The sequence below is a fragment of the Hylobates moloch genome, unplaced genomic scaffold (genome assembly GCF_009828535.3).
Source record: "Hylobates moloch isolate HMO894 unplaced genomic scaffold, HMol_V3 SCAFFOLD_5, whole genome shotgun sequence".
Taxonomy (NCBI): domain Eukaryota; kingdom Metazoa; phylum Chordata; class Mammalia; order Primates; family Hylobatidae; genus Hylobates; species Hylobates moloch.
This window is the reverse complement of record NW_026652280.1, coordinates 52,706,601-52,713,270: the sequence shown is the minus strand read 5'-3', so window position 1 is coordinate 52,713,270 and position 6,670 is coordinate 52,706,601. Positions and strand designations below refer to the sequence as shown.

At 44.8% G+C, this 6,670-nt stretch overlaps 1 pseudogene; it reads right to left on the bottom strand.

The window, feature by feature from the left end:
* Positions 1–2,339: 2,339 nt before the first annotated feature.
* On the bottom strand, positions 2,340–3,313 carry LOC116468650 (ubiquitin recognition factor in ER-associated degradation protein 1-like; annotated as a pseudogene).
* Between the last annotated feature and the right edge of the window lie 3,357 nt (positions 3,314–6,670).

Here is a 6,670-nt window from a genome sequence, read left to right as displayed (position 1 = left end):
TGTCTCATTTAGGGCAGCCATCCCTGAAAGGAATTCTAGTTTCTCCACTTGGTTTTAGTCTGCACATAGATATATTTGTTGCACCTGCAAATCATTTCCAAAAACTCTTTCTCGAAGGGGAGAAAGACAAAACCAAATGTTAATTTATGTTTTGGTGGCAACAGAGCTTGCTCTAACTGAATGCTCAAAGCCCTGCCTTACTGCCTCCTGGTCACTGAACACAATTTTAGATGCTTCTAGGATCCTGGCAGGTGACATACACGAGTCGAGGGCATCTGGTGGAAGAGGCAGTGTGGAGTGAGGGACAGAGTATGTGTCCAGAGTCACAGTTTACTCAAAGGGACCACAAGCAACTGGGCTCCAGTCGATGGCTGCCAGTGAGGATGGAGGTGGCCTCATTACCCAATTTTTAAGAATTTAGAGGTCTAATTTTTATTAAAGAATTTCCCAAAATGTGAACTTTGGCAGCTGTTTTTTCAAAAAACTGTGCAAGACAATATTGTGTTGGTTACCAAACTATGCAGGAGAGACAGACCTAAACCACACAGGAGGGACAGACCTAAACCACGAGGGAGGGACAGATCTAAACCACACGGGAGAGGCATGCCTAAACCACGCGGGAGAGACACACCTAAACCACGTGAGAGGGACAGACCTAAACCACACGGGAGCGGCATGCCTAAACCACGCGGGAGAGACACACCTAAACCACGTGGGGAAGACAAACCTAAACGATGCGAGAGAGACATGCCTAAACCATGCAGAAGAGACACACCTAAACCACGCAGGAGAGACGTGCCTAAACCCCATGGGGTAGACACACCACTGCTGCTTTGGGGTTGCCTCTTCTGCCCAGGAGGACCTTGGGCAGGAAGTTTCCTGTTTGGTTCCAGTCTATTTTTTTGTTTATTTTTTGAGATGGGGTTTCTCTCTGTCATCCAAGCTGGAGTGCAGTGGCATGATCTTGGCTCACTGCAACCTCTGCCTCCTGGGTTCAAGTGATTCTCCTGCCTCAGCCTCCTGAGTAGCTAGGATTACAGGCATGCGCCACCACACCAGCTAATTTTTTTTTTTTTTTTTTTTTTTTTTCTGGTCTCGAACTCCTGACCTCAGGTGATCCACCCGTCTCTGCCTCCAAAAGAGCTGGGATTACAGGCATGAGCCACCACACCTGGCCTGGTTCCAGCCTTTCTCCTCCCCTCTGTGATGTGGTCCTTGCTGATGCCCAGCCAGGCTGGAGTGTCCTTTACATTAGGAGAAGCTTCAAGGGATCATGGGGCTTGAGGCCTAGTCAGCTCCTTGATTCTAACTCAGCAGCAGCAAAGTTTGTAGCTGAATCAAATGCAAATATCACTCCTAGCCTAGATTTTTGGTCACATTTCCTCCTGCCCCAGGGCCAGGATCCACCTCTGACCATCTTTGTCTTTCAGTTGCTAGAAAAGATTGCATTATTCCCTCCACGTCTTGGTCCATTGTGAGAAGAAAGAATTTAAATGCTTAAGTTATTTTCCTTTTCTCTTTCTCTTGGTGACAGGTTAGTTCAGCTCTCAGTGTGGTTTTTTTTTTTCTTTTTTTGAAGCTTGGAGAATTTAATAAATTAAAATTGGGAGTGGAGGAGTAGGGAAGAAGGAAAAAGAGGAACATCTCTTTAGCATTTGTTCATTCTAACATTCACATGTTTGCTTCTCCATGGAATTGTTTTACTATGAACAGGTTTACTAAGGAGCCAATTATGTCCATATGAAATGAGAATAAAAGAGCAAACTCATTGAGATCAGGTTCTTCTGAGGAGTGGTGCTTTTGAAAAAATATGTAAAATAAAAATAGAAACACTCTTTGTCAAATACTTAAATTGCAGCCACAGTAGTGGGACAGCCACTACTTATAGAACACATGTCTATTTAAACCCTTTTTTTAGGCCAAAGACTGACACCTATGCAACTGACCTAGGAAAAGAAAGGATAAAGGAAGAAAGAGAAAGAACACTTCATGTTAGACAATTCAGTCACCTCCATTGGTTTTGACATAATTAGGGACTCCGAATTGCTCCTGCTGAGGCAATGGGAGCCCCACTCAAGCTGAAAGCATGAGGAGGTGAGGAAGCAATTGCCTCCAGGTCCTCAGGGACAGCTCTTTGTCCTTCCCCAAATCAAGCATACAACTACAAAGTCCTGCTGCTCCACTTCCAAGTCAAACTTGATAATTCTTAGGTAACTCTAAAGAAATCTTGAGTAACAGGGTATTCTATGATGAGGCTCCTCCCTTCAGTGCCAGTAACTAAAAGCCAAGATGTTGCAATTAATTCTTTTATTATTTTCCAATCAGCCAACAGTCCTCACCTAGGGCTTTCTTCCCTTTTTACTCAAAGACTGTCCTTCTCCAGAGAAAGTGACGAATCTGCCTCCAGCTTCATCCTCTTCAACGTTTTTGACAAGGGGACATGCATTTCTGATGAAAGGTATCTCACCAAGTTTAAATATATAATTGGGAATTCCTCTTTTAATGTCTCCACACTTGATTGGGGAGGACCTGGGCTCCACCCCTTTCTTCTTTCCATCCAGTCTATTGCCAGAGACGGAGAAGGTGCGGAAGCCCAACTCTCCAGCGTAGCCACTGTGGCCGGCTGCACCTTCTGTAGACTCCTTGTGCTGGACTTGTCTTTCGGGTTCTTTGTAGCCCAGGGGAGCATCAAAGTCCACGTTCGTGTCACACTCAGTGATGGACACTGCCTTGTTGGGTTTGGTTTCCATCACACGCAGTTCGAGTTCGTAGATCTTTTCATGTGATGGCAGTCACATTCCCGGTGGTCAGAAAGGCAAAGTTCCTAAGTGCGTTTTCTAATACAGCTTTGGGGTTGGTGATGTCCAGGAAGTCAGGGCTCTGAGGCTGGAATTTGGAGTAGGTGGCCACTTGAAGGTTGACAATCTCCACCTGGACCAGGCTTCCTTCTTCCAAGAGCAAGTTCTGCAGCATCCAGTGTGGGAGGTAGCAGATGCCCTCATCAGCCACAAACTCCAGCACGCCACAGTGCGTCATGTGGTCCAAATTCTTATTGGTCAGTTTGAACATCATGGGATAGGTAATGTTAAGTTAGCTGAGTTGGTCCAGGGCTGAGGGCGGCATAATTATCTTCTCTCCTTTCTCCACATCTGACCTGTCATTAGGCTCTGCTAGTATGGACACAGAGAAGCAGCGGTACTGTGTGGAGAAGTGGTTTTGGAAGATCCTGGGAATTGGGTGGTTGAACATGTTGAAAGAGAACATGATGGACACCACCTCGCAGACACTGCTTCTCTCACGGAATGCAACGAAGGCACCCTGCCGACCGCTGTCCTTGCTGCCGCCGCCGCCGCCACCCCAGTGTGTTGTTTTTAACCTTGACTTCTAAAAGATCAGAATGTAGATCTCCTTAAGCATAAAATTCGTCAAAAAATGTACTCTCTCTATATATATATTTTGAGACAGAATCTTGCTATGCCACCCAGGCTGGAATGCAGTGGTGCGAACATGGCTTACTGCAGCCTCGAACTCCTGGGCACAAGTGATTCTCCTACCTCAGCCTTCCAAGTAGCTGGAACTACAGGCATGTGCCACCACACCCAGCTAATTAAAATTTTTTTTTTTTTTTTGGTAGACACGGGGTCTTGATATGTGCCCAGGCTGGTATGAAACTCCTGGGCTCAAGTGAGCCTCCTGCCCTGGTCTCCCAAAGTGTTGGGACTACAGGTGTGAGCCACCACACTTGGCCAGAGTGCCCATTCTTAGCAAACTCCAAAATGTTTGTACTGGAGTCCCAGGCAACGCCTTGCCATTTCTGGCACCTGCCGCTCCCACACTGTAGCCTGGGAATTGCTGTGGTTGGTGAGGGGGTGCAGTCCCTTGGGTGTGCCCAGCCCCTACATGGGAAGCGCATTGGCGGGTGCAGGCTCTCAGGCTCTAACCAGAGTCTAGAATTTGGCCTGTGAGCCTTTTGACCAGAGGCTTGTTAACAGGCAAGCAATTCCTTTCAACATTGGAATCTTTTCTGGATAGGAAAAGAAAGCTCATTGTCAACATGCCTGGTGTGCTCAGAGTCTCTCCCTGGCCCACACAAAGGCCATGAATCCCCTGGATAAACAGATTATCAATGTAAATCCCTTTTCTCTCACCAATTCACAAACATTTATTGAAGACCTGCTATCTGCTGGGCGTTAGGAAGACACACTTCTGGAGTGTTATTAGTGCCCTTGAGGAACTCAAGGTCTAGTGTGGGAACAAACGTGTAACCCAGCAGGTTTGTGCAGACCGATAAAGACACAGCATGAACAGGGATGGGGAAAAGCAGCCCTTGGGTAGAAGTTCAGAGAATCTGCTTGGCGGAAGTGGGGTGGAGGCGCCGCCCAGGTAGAGGGCACAGAGGCCTGCACTTGGCCGTGGAGGTGGAAAGGACAGTGCTTATTCTGGAAATGCAGTTTATGGTTAAGGAAAATGTTGCAGAATGTGTGTCCAGAACCCCCAGAGCCCTGGATCTCTCAATGAGAGGCTTTCCCCAGGAGAAGCTGGCTGGGGTAAAACTGACAGGATGAGTGATTCACGTTGCCCATTTCACTCTCATTCTAAGACATTCATACTTAGCGTGGATTGCTAGGTGAAGCCATTTTTACTATTAACTATACATTAAAAAAAATTTTAGTGCCTATGCATGTAATTGAATTAGTGAAAATTAAGTGAAAGAATGATGCAACCCCAATGGAGAGATCTTTTTCAAATACCCAAAGAACACCTTCAATGTGCACATCCAGTGCTATTCAAAAACTCAGTTTTGAGCTGACTGCCATCAGGCTCTCAAAGGTTATATAAGAGAGACATCCTTGGGCATTGGAAGCACCGTAATGTGACAGTTAATAGCAGGAACTTGGATGTGGCAGACACCTGGACTTGAATCCAGGTGTTCTCCCTTAACAGTTTTTGATGCTGGGCAAGTTAATCTGTCTGTGTTTTTCACTCTTGCTCTTGTTCTTTTTGGGTTTTTTGATGCTTCTTCAGGTCTCAGAGCCTTTTCCTCCTCTCTCTTCACCTACTTACCTCCCACAGAGATAGCATTTCAAAAGTCCCTTCAAATAGCATTTCAGATAGCATTTCATTGATTTTTTATTTTATTATTATTATTATTTTTCTTTTATTATTATTATTATACTTTAAGTTTTAGGGTACATGTGCACAACGTGCAGGTTTGTTACATATGTATACATGTGCCATGTTGGTGTGCTGCACCCATTAACTCATCATTTAGCATTAGGTGTATCTCCTAATGCTAACCCTCCCCCCTCCCCCCACCCCACAACAGTCCCCCACCCCACAACAGTGTGTGATGTTCCCCTTCCTGTGTCCATGTGTTCTCATTGTTCAATTCCCACCTATGAGTGAGAACATGCGGTGTTTGGTTTTTTGTCCTTGCGATAGTTTGCTGAGAATGATGGTTTACAGCTTCACCCATGTCGCTACAAAGGACATGAACTCATCCTTTTTTATGGCTGCATAGTATTTCATGGTGTATATGTGCCACATTTTCTTAATCCAGTCTATCATTGTTGGGCATTTGGGTTCGTTCCAAGTCTTTGCTATTGTGAATAGTGCCACAATAAACATATGTGTGCATGTGTCTTTATAGCAGCATGATTTATAATCCTTTGGGTATATACCCAGTAATGGGATGGCTGTGAATCCAGGAGCTGGTTTTTTTTAAAAGATCAACAAAATCGATAGACCGCTAGCAAGACTAATAAAGAAGAAAAGAGAGAAGAATCAAATAGATGCAATAAAAAATGATAAAGGGGATATCCCCACCGATCCCACAGAAATAAAAACTACCATCAGAGAATACTATAAACACCTCTATGCAAATAAACTAGAAAATCTAGAAGAAATGGATAAATTCCTCAACACATACACCCTCCCAAGACTAAACCAGGAAGAAGTTGAATCTGAGTAGACAAATAACAGGCTCTGAAATTGAGGCAATAATTAATAGCTTACCAACCAAAAAAGTCCAGGACCAGATGGATTCACAGCCGAATTCTACCAGAGGTACAAGGAGGAGCTGGTACCATTCCTTCTGAAACTATTCCAATCAATAGAAAAAGAGAAAATCCTCCCTAACTCATTTTATGAGGCCAGCATCATCCTGATACCAAAGCCAGGCAGAGACACAACCAAAAAAGAGAATTTTAGACCAATATCCTTGATGAACATTGATGCAAAAATCCTCAATAAAATACTGGCAAACTGAATCCAGCAGCACATCAAAAAGCTTAGCCACCATGATCAAGTGGGCTTCATCCCTGTGATGCAAGGCTGGTTCAACATACGCAAATCAATAAATGTAATCCAGCATATAAACAGAACCAAAGACAGAAACCACATGATGATCTCAATAGATGCAGAAAAGGCCTTTGACAAAATTCAACAACCTTCATATTATAATTATTTTTTTGAGATGGAGTCTCGCTCTGTTGCCCAGGCTGGAGTGCAGTGGCGTGATCTCGGCTCACTGCAAGCTCTGCCTACTGGATTCATGCCATTCTCCTGCCTCAGCCTCCCAAGTAGCTGGGACTACAGGCGCCTGCCAACACACTCGGCTAATTTTTTGTATTTTTAGTAGAGATGGGGGTCTCACCATGTTAGCCAGGAT